General features: G+C 48.5%; 1 pseudogene; it reads left to right on the top strand.

The window, feature by feature from the left end:
- Positions 1 to 4,930: 4,930 nt before the first annotated feature.
- LOC147971260 (uncharacterized) lies at positions 4,931 to 6,220 on the top strand (annotated as a pseudogene).
- Positions 6,221 to 11,901: the final 5,681 nt, after the last annotated feature.

Raw genomic sequence — 11,901 nt, 5'->3', positions numbered from 1 at the left:
AAAAGTTGATTTCGGTGCTGCTCAGTGCATGTGAGGCCTGAATCAGCAGGATCCGCACTCGATTTGGGAAAATCAACAAATCAAATCGAAGGATGAATTCGGGGTAGTTTTGATAAATACTCCTAGATCTTACAGTTGGATACCCCTAATTACATGTAAGTAGCTACTAGGTCTAAGCTAAGTTGGAAATGGAGTTGGTGGACGAATATTGCCATCTGAGCACGCGCACATTTAGCCTGATTTTTTGGAAGTTAAAAACGGAATTTTTACGGCTTGAAAAATTCAAAAAAATTGTGTACGTGCATGTATAGAAGTGCAGTATAACGGGCCAAAATTTCACCAATATTTGCATGTGAGAGATAAAAGAAAGACAAAATACATGCAAATTTTGGGCCGGAATTTTGTCTTTTTATGCAGTGTATAATACAATGTATTATTGAACGGACTTTCAAGTACTTAGACCACATGCATGCATATTCATTACAAAAATCATTTTTTTCAAATCTTTTCAGCTCCATTTTTGGATTCAAAAAAATGTGTTCCAATGCACCCATGCACTGGAAGCCCGTTTTAGTTGATGGATCCCTTTACAGCTAAGGGTGTTTGGCTTATAACACGGGCCGCCCGAGAATTACAGCATGAGTTTGGTTTAACCAAGGTGAATGTTTAAAGTAACGGTGCTCAGGGAGAAATGTCGGTGAAGTACCCACGAGGTGATCCAAGCCGTCCATCTTCACTTAAGTCGCGAGCTTCGATCTGGTTCATTCTTTGTTTACCGAAAAAGGCTTTCGCTCCGTTTTATATATAAAGCAACGATCAACCACAACCCAAGTACAAACGCAATCCACGACAACACACACGCCCAAGGCGGGATACATAGGCGCTGAGCGCAACAACAACACCCTTAATACTACAAGAGCAATCGGGGTCCTTCACCGTGAACATGCCACCGCGAAGAGATGAAGCCGCATATGACGAACCGTGTGCTCCAAGGCGGTGCCTTCATGAAGGTTACGACGCTAGCGCGCCGCCACCGCCCGACCGGAGGATCGGAGTTTCCCCTATAGCAACACGATGACCGATGAGAGCCATGACGACGCCTTCAAGAAGGGAACATGCTACGCCGCCGCCGGTCCGTTCGAAGATAGAACAGGTTTTCACCCCGGCCAACACTCACCGCCACCGAACGCCACACCCCAGCCACCATGCCGCCCACACGGCCATGGTCACCGGGCAGCACCAAGCCATGGGCTCTGCCATGAGCGCCGCGCTACCACCACCAGGGCCGCCGCCCCGGCATCCAAGACCTTGACACCATCTCACCCGAGCCCCGTCGCTACCCCAACCAAAGAGACGGGTGGAAAGGCCTCGCCTTTCACACTCCTGGGCAGCCCCCACCGCCGAAACCCGAAAGCCCGGCCAAAATTGGCCTCCGGTGACCCGTCCTGTTGCACCGGATGCAAGACGAGCTCGATTCTGCAGCCAGGCGCGAGACGAGCTTGGTCCTATTGTCGGGCGCGAGACGAGCGCGGTCCTGCTGCCGCACACGAGACAAGCTCGGTCCTGCTGCCAGGCGCGAGACGAGATCGATCCCGCAACACCGGGCGCGAGACGAGCACTGGACCGCAGCTGGGAGAAGGCCAGCCCTTCAACGAGGGTAGTGTCCGGACGACGAGAAGAGGGGTCAAAGCCGAAACAGGCCGCTCACCGATGAACGGACGCCGGAGATGTCCAACCGCCACCGTGAGCCAACCCGAACCACCACTATGAGCCACCACCACGCCGTGGCAGCCCAAATCCATGCCGGGATCCCGAGGGAAGCCCCGAACTGCCCTGCAGCAGAGGGGCGCGCCACTGAGGCCGCTGCCCGCCCCCGTGCTGCCACACTCCACACCCCAAGCCTCTCCCACCGCCAGCCAACAGCAGCAGGAGGCCCCTCAGCCTCGCCGGAGCACCACCCAGCCAAGGCAGTGTGCCCTCCAGTCCAAGCTGCCGCAGCCGGAGCCGGATGACAAGGGGATCTGGGCCGTCGGTGACACCACCCGCACCAGAGCCGCCCCGCCAACTCCACCTCGCCCGCTGCCCAACCACCGCACAGCCGCCACCGCTCCACCGGCAAGCCGCGCCGCCGGCACGGCCGCCCGGGTCGTCACCGCGCCGCCTGCGTGAGCGACGCGTCCCTGCCAAGCCGTCGCGCCCGCGCCGCGAGCAACAGGGGAGGGAGGCTAGAGGACCCCGCCGCCGCCGACGCCGACCGGGCTTCGCCTGGCGGCGGTGAGGGGGAGAGGAGGTGAGGAAGAGGAGCGGTCCGACGGCGGCTAGGGTTCGCCCTGCCGCCCGCGGGAATGCCTCGGGCGAGAGCTCTTCATTCTTTGTTTGAATCTCTTCCCTTCCTTTTCTGTGTCATTCTCTTCAGTACAATGGGTAAAAGGCGTGGACGAATCCCAACCCCTAGAAAAATCCCTTCAATTAAATTGTATGGTTTTCATATGTCCTTTAGGTGTTTCTTCAGTTGGCTCACATGAAATACTGGATGAGTGTCAGATCCTGCTTATAGTTGTAACTTGTAAGAAAGAGAGCCAATTCGTTCAATCACTTTGTAAGGATCATACAATTTAGATATCAGTTTTAATGATCCTCTGAGACCAAAAGCATTTTGTCAATACGGATGTATTTTCAAGTAGACCATATCTCCAATCTCAAAACTTCTTTCTGTCCTTTTAATGTCAGTGAAGTATTTAATACTACTTGGGCATGCTCCGAGTCAGCTTTGAGCTGTTGCATCATCTTTTATCTCTCAGAAACTGTCATTGTAGCTTCAGTTGACAATGGACTTGTAAGAGAGAATTCATAAATTTGTGGTGGTTTGTAAGCATACAGTGCTTCAAAGGGAGTGACCTTTAAGGATGAATCATAAGAAGTGTTGTACCATAGCTTTGCAAGTGGGAGCCACTTCATCCATTGTTTAGGATTTTGAAATACCATCCAATTGCTTATCTCTCCCATATGTGTTCTGAAAGCAGTTTTAGAAATGTCATCAGATCTAAGATCCAGTTTAGTAAATATACATTTTTCGTGTGATTTATCTAACAAATCTTCAAAACTGGCATTCGAAACTTGTTCTTAGTAGTAATGGAATTAAGTTCCCTGTAATCCACACAAAGTCTTGGGTCGTGTCTTGGGTGTTGCGCGGCTGGTGATGCAGTCTTTGAAGCTTTGTGCTCTGCCCTCTCGCCTTGAGGTTTGGCGCGAAGGGTCTTGTGCAGGTCTGCATTATTGCGGCTATTGAGATCGATCGACTATCTACCGCCATTGCTCTAGGTTCGTGAGATTTGGTTGATGTGAGAGATATGTGCCCCTTTTGATTTGCAAAATATAAGGCTTTTGTTCTATGAATATGTGTAAAACTTGAAGTTTTTTCATGATCTATAATTTTCGTGTTTATTTTCAATTTTACATGAATTTTATTTTTGCAAAAATACAAAAATTACAATGGTCAAATGCTCTTTGTATAGGTCTGTATACAGCACAATTGCTACAGGAAAAAAACGTTTAACAGACACCCACCCGACTGGGCTTAGAAAAACAAGGTCCAATAGCCACCAGCCCGAATGGGCCAGTCCTACACCAAAAAAAAGAAGAAAGTATAGTTTTCCCCCTTAAATCCACATTGATGGATCCATAACCCCTGAACTCCAATACCATATAATTTACCCCCTCAAATTGTCAAAACCGGATAAATCAAGCCCCGCAGTGGTTTTGGGTCACATTGAAACCGGTTTTGAGTGCTGACCAGAGTCAACACAACTAAGTCAGAGGATTTTTTTAAAAAAATTACCGAGCGGCAGCCGTGGCAAATCGCCGAGCGAGGTGCCGACGGCGACTATGAGAGGACAACCTCACTGAAGAAAGCCTTAGGAGTCAAGGAGGCTAGAAGAGGCATCGGGCTTTCGCCGGAGGTGGAGATCGAGCGATGGCGGCGGCCAGCGGAGAAGACAAAGACCATGCCGTCGATTTGTGGCGGCTTAGCGCGATTCCTTCTAGAGGGACGAAGAGGGAGATGAGGCAGATCTACAGGACATGCCAGCTGGGCTCGGGGTGGTCTCTTGCCACGAGGACGACAAACAGCAATGTCCGCGACCTTCTCTGGAGCACGAATGAGAGAGAGAGAGAGAGAGAGAGAGAGAGAGAGTTGCGAGAAGGAGTGGATAGTGCATTATCAGACAAGGCTGCTGGCGCAAGGGATAAGGCTGAGGCGGTCCAAGCTGACAACAATGTTCAACACGGCAGACGGTGGCGATTCCTTCCGGCCAGAATGCTTAGGCCAACTCCACCGCGCGACCCTATCCTGTCCGCCCCGTCCGTTTGGGGTAAAAGGGACAAACGAGACGGCCCAGCGCGCGGGCGCAAACGGACAAATGTCCGGATTCCGTCCACTTTCGACCCATCCCCGGCCCAAACTTGTGCTCGGTTTGGAGTGAAACGGACGCGCGCGGACGGCCTCGACGCACGCCCTTGTCCCCCCCGTGGCCCGCCTGTCGGGGACACTAGCAGTCCCTCCGCTCCCAACGCTTCACCCTCTCTCCCCGCCCCGCCCCGCCGCCGGCGCCGCCGCTATTCTCCGGTCGCCTCCTCACCGCGCAGCCCCCCCGCCGTCCGTACCAAACCACGTCTCGACATGGCCGCCACCACGCCCGTGCTTCCGCCGTAGTTTTGGTCGTCGATCGGAGGAGGTTTGGCCCTTGCCGTCCTTGCCAGTGGCAGAGGGGACACGACTACCGATGACGTACCACGGCGGCCGAGGCAGATTCCCACGAGAGCTCCAGAGCGGCCTGTAGCCGGCCGGCAACCACCCTGCTGTGTCGAGGTGATCATCGCGGCCTCTTCGCCACCACGAGCGCAAGGTGTTCGACCTTTTGCCAACAAAGGTATGGATAGTGGAGACGAGTTTTTCTACCATCACTTCCTTTGTTCGTCGGACGATTCGTCGTCGGATGATGACGATCTTGTGGTGGCTGCACTGGTCGTTCATGACCATATTCAACGACAGCTTCCCCGGTACAGGGGGTCAGTCCCTGGCCGTGCTCCCAACCTGAACCGCAACAGGGAGAGAGGCCACGCCCTGCTCTATGCAGATTAGTTTGCCAACACCCCGCTCTTCAGGCCGGATAAATTTCGTCGCCGTTTTCGTATGGCCAGGCATGTGTTCAATCGTATCCGAGAGGGAGTGGTTGCTCATGACCCATACTTCGAGTGCAAGACGGATGCCCTTGGCAAGCTTGGATTCTCCTCCTACCAGAAATGCACCGCGGCCATCCGCATGCTTGCATATGGAATTCCAGGCGATCTGGTGGATGAGTATGTGCGTATGAGTGAGACAACATGTCTGATGTCAATGTACAAGTTTTGCCAGGCTGTGATCGAGGTCTTTGGCCCAGAGTACTTGAGGCAGCCAACTTCCGCTGATACAGAGAGATTGTTGGCGACCAACGCAGCTAGAGGCTTTCCAGGTATGCTTGGCAGCATAGATTGTATGCACTGGAAGTGGAAGAACTGTCCATTTGCTTGGCAGGGCCAGTACAAGGGGCATGTTAACGGGTGCACTGTCATATTAGAAGCGGTGGCATCACAAGATCTTTGGATATGGCATTCTTTCTTCGGCATGACAGGTTCTCACAATGATATCAACATGCTGTAGCGTTCTCCAGTCTTCGCGAGGCTTGCAGAAGGCCACTCCCCACCTGTCAACTTTGAGATCAACGGCCACCATTACAACAAGGGATACTATCTAGCAGATGGTATATATCCTCAGTGGTCAACTTTTGTGAAGACAATCTCGAAACCCCAAGGCGAGAAGAGAAAGAGATTTGCCCAAATGCAAGAGAGTGTTAGAAAGGATGTGGAACGTGCTTTTGGTGTGCTTCAATCCCGGTGGGGTATTGTTCGAAACCCTGCACTGTCATGGGATGAAAGGAAGCTCTGGGAGGTGATGACTGCTTGTGTGATCATGCACAACATGATCGTCGAGGACGAGCGTGATGAGAGTATCTTCGACCAAGGATTTGATTATCAAGGTGAAAATATTGAGCCCCTGCACCAAGACCCGGCCACATTTGAACAGTTTGCCCAATTCCATCGTGAGATGCGTGATTGGCACACTCATGTGAATCTTCAAAATGACTTGGTTGAGCACGTGTGGGATCACGTTGGCAACCAATAGATGTATTTGTCCATTTTATGTTCAGTCAAGACAATTTCGATTTGGTTGTAAAACTATTTTATTAAAGACAATTTCAATTGGGTTGTAAAACTATTTTAATTTTCAGACAAATATTTGGGTTCGAAACTAGTTTTAATGCAAATTTGGGCAATTCTTGGCCCTGACGGACAGGATGGGGCAAAAGGATGCGACCGCGCGCTGGGCGCACGGCCACCGCATCCCAGGACAGGCCTAGGCACGAGCCCAAATCCCTACCCAAAGGGACAAAAACAGGACAAAACGGACGTCCGTTTGGGGTCGCGCGGTGGAGTTGGCCTTATACACGCGCGTGCACATGAGCTAGCAGAAGCACCTGATCGATTTTCATTGCAAGTTTGCTCGTGCACCTAGCAAACGAAGTTGTCCAGATACACACACAACTACATAGGCGCCGGGTAGATCGATCGTTCCAGCAAGAACGAACCAGCTGCAACACCCGCACGACACGACTGGGTGTAAGACAATAGGTTTGGGGGAACCGGCACAACCCTCTAGGGGTGGCCTATCACATATATATAATAAAGGGGTACAACGTTACATCATACGTACACATATACAGGAACTATACAATCTAACACCCTCCTTCAATCTTAGCCACTTCCTAAAGAATCTAGAAGGGTAAAATGAAGGAAATATGCCCTAGAGGCAATAATAAAGTTATTATTTATTTCCTTATAACCATGATAAATGTTTATTATTCATGCTAGAATTGTATTAACCGGAAACATAATACATGTGTGAATACATAGACAAACAAAGTGTCACTAGTATGCCTCTACTTGACTAGCTCGTTAATCAAAGATGGTTATGTTTCCTGACCATGAACAATGAGTTGTTATTTGATTAACGGGATCACATCATTAAGAGAATGATCTGATTGACATGACCCATTCCATTAGCTTAGCACCCGATCGTTTAGTATGTTGCTATTGCTTTCTTCATGACTTATACATGTTCCTATAACTATGAGATTATGCAACTCCCGTTTACCGGAGGAACACTTTGGGTACTACCAAACGTCACAATGTAACTGGGTGATTATAAAGGAGTACTACAGGTGTCTCCAAAGGTACATGTTGGGTTGGCGTATTTCGAGATTAGGTTTTGTCACTCCGATTGTCGGAGAGGTATCTCTGGGCCCTCTCGGTAATGCACATCACTTAAGCCTTGCAAGCATTGCAACTAATGAGTTAGTTGCGGGATGATGTATTACAGAACGAGTAAAGAGACTTGCCGGCAACGAGATTGAACTAGGTATTGGAATACCGACGATCGAATCTCGGGCAAGTAACATACCGATGACAAAGGGAACGACGTATGTTGTTATGCGGTCTGACCGATAAAGATCTTCGTAGAATATGTAGGAGCCAATATGGGCATCCAGGTCCCGCTATTGGTTATTGACCGGAGACGTGTCTCGGTCATGTCTACATTGTTCTTGAACCCGTAGGGTCCGCACACTTACGGTTACGATGACAGTTATATTATGAGTTTATGCATTTTAATGTACCGAAGGTTGTTCGGAGTCCCGGATGTGATCACGGACATGAGGAGGAGTCTCAAAATGGTCGAGACGTAAAGATTGATATATTGGAAGCCTATGTTTGGATATCGGAAGTGTTCCGGGTGAAATCGGGATTTTACCGGAGTACCGGGAGGTTACCGGAACCCCCCGGGAGCTAAATGGGCCATGATGGGCCTTAGTGGAAAAGAGAATAGGCAGCCCTACATGGGCCGCGCGCCCCTCCCCTCCCTTGGTCCGAATTGGACAAGGAGAGGGGGCCGGCCCCTCTCTCTCTTTTCCCCCCTCCACAAGTCCTATTCCAACTAGGATTGGGGGGGGGGGAATCCTACTCCCAGAGGGAGTAGGACTCTCCTGGCGCGCCCTATGTGGCCGGCCAGCCTCCCCCCTTTGGTCCTTTATATACCGAGGCAGAGGCACCCTAGAACACACAAGTTGATCCACGTGATCTATTCCTTAGCCGTGTGCGGCGCCCCCAGCCACCATAGTCCCTGATAATATTGTAGCGGTGCTTAGGCGAAGCCCTGCAGCAGTAGCACGTCAAGATCGTCACCACGACGTCGTGCTGACGGAACTCTTCCCCGACACTTTGCTGGATCGGAGTCCGGGGATCGTCATCGAGCTGAACGTGTGCTAGAACTCGGAGGTGCCGTAGTTTCGGTGCTTGATCGGTCAGATCGTGAAGATGTACGACTACATCAACCAAACGCTTCCGTTGTCGATCTACTAGGTATGTAGATCATACTCCCCCTCTCGTTGCTATGCATCACCATGATCTTGCGTGTGCGTAGGAATTTTTTTGAAATTACTACGAAACCCAACAGTGGCATCCGAGCCTAGGTTTTATATGTTGATGTTATATGCACGAGTAGAACACAAGTGAGTTGTGGGCGATAGAAGTCATACTGCCTACCAACATGTCATACTTTGGTTCGGCGGTATTGTTGGATGAAGCGGCCCAGACCGACATTACGCGTACGCTTACGCGAGACCGGTTCTCCCGACGTGCTTTGCACAGAGGTGGCTTGTGGGTGACAGTTTCTCCAACTTTAGTTGAACCAAGTATGGCTACGCCCGGTCCTTGCGAAGGTTAAAACGGAGTCAAATTGACAAACTATCGTTGTGGTTTTGATGCGTAGGTGAGATTGGTTCTTACTTAAGCCCGTAGCAGCCACGTAAAACTTGCAACAACAAAGTAGAGGACGTCTAACTTGTTTTTGCAGGGCATGTTGTGATGTGATATGGTCAAGACATGATGCTGAATTTGATTGTATGAGATGATCATGTTTCGTAACCGAGTTATCGGCAACCGGCAGGAGCCATATGGTTGTCGCTTTATTGTATGCAATGCAATCGCGATGTAATGCTTTACTTTATCACTAAACGGTAGCGATAGTCGTGGAAGCACAAGCTTGGCGAGACGACAATGATGCTACGATGGAGATCAAGGTGTCACGCCGATGACGATGGTGATCACGACGGTGCTTCGGAGATGGAGATCACAAGCACAAGATGATGATGGCCATATCATATCACTTATATTGATTGCATGTGATGTTTATCTTTTATGCATCTTATCTTGCTTTGATTGACGGTAGCATTATAAGATGATCTCTCACTAAATTATCAAGAAGTGTTATCCCTGAGTATGCACCATTGCGAAAGTTCTTCGTGCTGAGACACCACATGATGATCGGGTGTGATAGGTTCTACGTTCAAATACAACGGGTGCAAAACAGTTGCACACGCGGAATACTCAGGTTATACTTGACGAGCCAAGCATATACAGATATGGCCTCGGAACACGGAGACCGAAAGGTCGAGCATGAATCATATAGTAGATATGATCAACATAATGATGTTCACCAATGAAACTACTCCATCTCACGTGATGATCGGACATGGTTTAGTTGATTTGGATCACGTAATCACTTAGAGGATTAGAGGGATGTCTATCTAAGTGGGAGTTCTTTAAGTAAATTAACTGAACTTAAATTTATCATGAAACTTAGTACCTGATAAGTATCTTGCTCATTTATGCTTGTTTGTAGATAGATGGCTCGTGCTGTTGTTCCGTTGAATTTTAATGTGTTCCTTGAGAAAGCAAAGTTGAAAGATGATGGTAGCAATTACACGGACTGGGTCCGTAACTTGAGGATTATCCTCATTGCTGCACAGAAGAATTACGTCCTGGAAGCACCGCTGGGTGCCAGGCCTGCTGCAGGAGCAACGCCGGATGTTATGAACGTCTGGCAGAGCAAAGCTGATGACTACTCGATAGTTCAGTGTGCCATGATTTACGGCTTAGAATCGGGACTTCAACGACGTTTTGAACGTCATGGAGCATATGAGATATTCCAGGAGTTGAAGTTAATATTTCAAGCAAATGCCCGGATTGAGAGATATGAAGTCTCCAATAAGTTCTATAGCTGCAAGATGGAGGAGAACAGTTCTGTTAGTGAGCATATACTCAAAATGTCTGGGTATAATAATCACTTGATTCAATTGGGAGTTAATCTTCCAGATGATTGCGTCATTGACAGAATTCTCCAATCACTGCCACCAAGCTACAAGAGCTTCGTGATGAACTATAATATGCAAGGGATGAATAAGACTATTCCCGAGCTCTTCGCGATGTTGAAAGCTGCGGAGGTAGAAATCAAGAAGGAGCATCAAGTGTTTATGATCAACAAGACCACTAGTTTCAAGAAAAAGGGCAAAGGAAAGAAGAAGGGGAACTTCAAAAAGAACGGCAAGCAAGTTGCTACTCAAGAGAAGAAACCCAAACCTGGACCTAAGCCTGAAACTGAGTGATTCTATTGCAAGCAGACTGGTCACTTCAAGCGGAACTGCCCCAAGTATTTGGCGGATAAGAAGGATGGTGAGGTGAACAAAGGTATATGTGATATACATGTTATTGATGTGTACCTTACTAATGCTCGCAGTAGCACCTGGGTATTTGATACTGGTTCTGTTGCTAATATTTGCAACTCGAAACAGGGACTACGGATCAAGCGAAGATTGGTTAAGGACGAGGTGACGATGCGCGTGGGAAACGGTTCCAAAGTCGATGTGATCGCAGTCGGCACGCTACCTCTACATCTACCTTCGGGATTAGTATTAGACCTAAATAATTGTTATTTGGTGCCAGCGTTAAGCATGAACATTATATCTGGATCTTGTTTGATGCGAGACGGTTATTCATTTAAATCAGAGAATAATGGTTTTTCTATTTATATGAGTAATATCTTTTATGGTCATGCACCCTTGAAGAGTGGTCTGTTCTTGTTGAATCTCGATAGTAGTAACACACATATTCATAATGTTGAAGCCAAAAGATGCAGAGTTGATAATGAGAGTGCAACTTATTTGTGGCACTGCCGTTTAGGTCATATCGGTGTAAAGCGCATGAAGAAACTCCATACTGATGGACTTTTGGAACCACTTGATTATGAATCACTTGGTACTTGCGAACCGTGCCTCATGGGCAAGATGACTAAAACGCCGTTCTCCGGTACTATGGAGAGAGCCACAGATTTGTTGGAAATCATACATACAGATGTATGTGGTCCGATGAATATTGAGGCTCGTGGCGGATATCGTTATTTTCTCACCTTCACAGATGATTTAAGCAGATATGGGTATATCTACTTAATGAAACATAAGTCTGAAACATTTGAAAAGTTCAAGGAATTTCAGAGTGAAGTTGAAAATCATCGTAACAAGAAAATAAAGTTTCTACGATCTGATCGTGGAGGAGAATATTTGAGTTACGAGTTTGGTGTACATTTGAAAAATTGTGGAATAGTTTCGCAACTCACGCTACCCGGAACACCTCAGCGTAATGGTGTGTCCGAACATCGTAATCGTACTTTACTGGATATGGTACGATCTATGATGTCTCTTACTGATTTACCGCTATCGTTTTGGGGGTACGCTCTAGAGACGGCCGCATTCACGTTAAATAGGGCACCATCAAAATCCGTTGAGACGACGCCTTATGAACTGTGGTTTGGCAAGAAACCAAAGTTGTCGTTTCTGAAAGTTTGGGGCTGCGATGCTTATGTGAAAAAGCTTCAACCTGATAAGCTCGAACCCAAATAGGAGAAATGTGTCTTCA

Source organism: Triticum urartu, chromosome 5A, assembly GCF_056163025.1.
Source record: "Triticum urartu cultivar PI428250 chromosome 5A, HENAU_Tu73, whole genome shotgun sequence".
Taxonomy (NCBI): domain Eukaryota; kingdom Viridiplantae; phylum Streptophyta; class Magnoliopsida; order Poales; family Poaceae; genus Triticum; species Triticum urartu.
The sequence above is the reverse complement of the archived record's forward strand: the minus strand, read 5'-3'. Positions and strand labels throughout refer to the sequence as shown.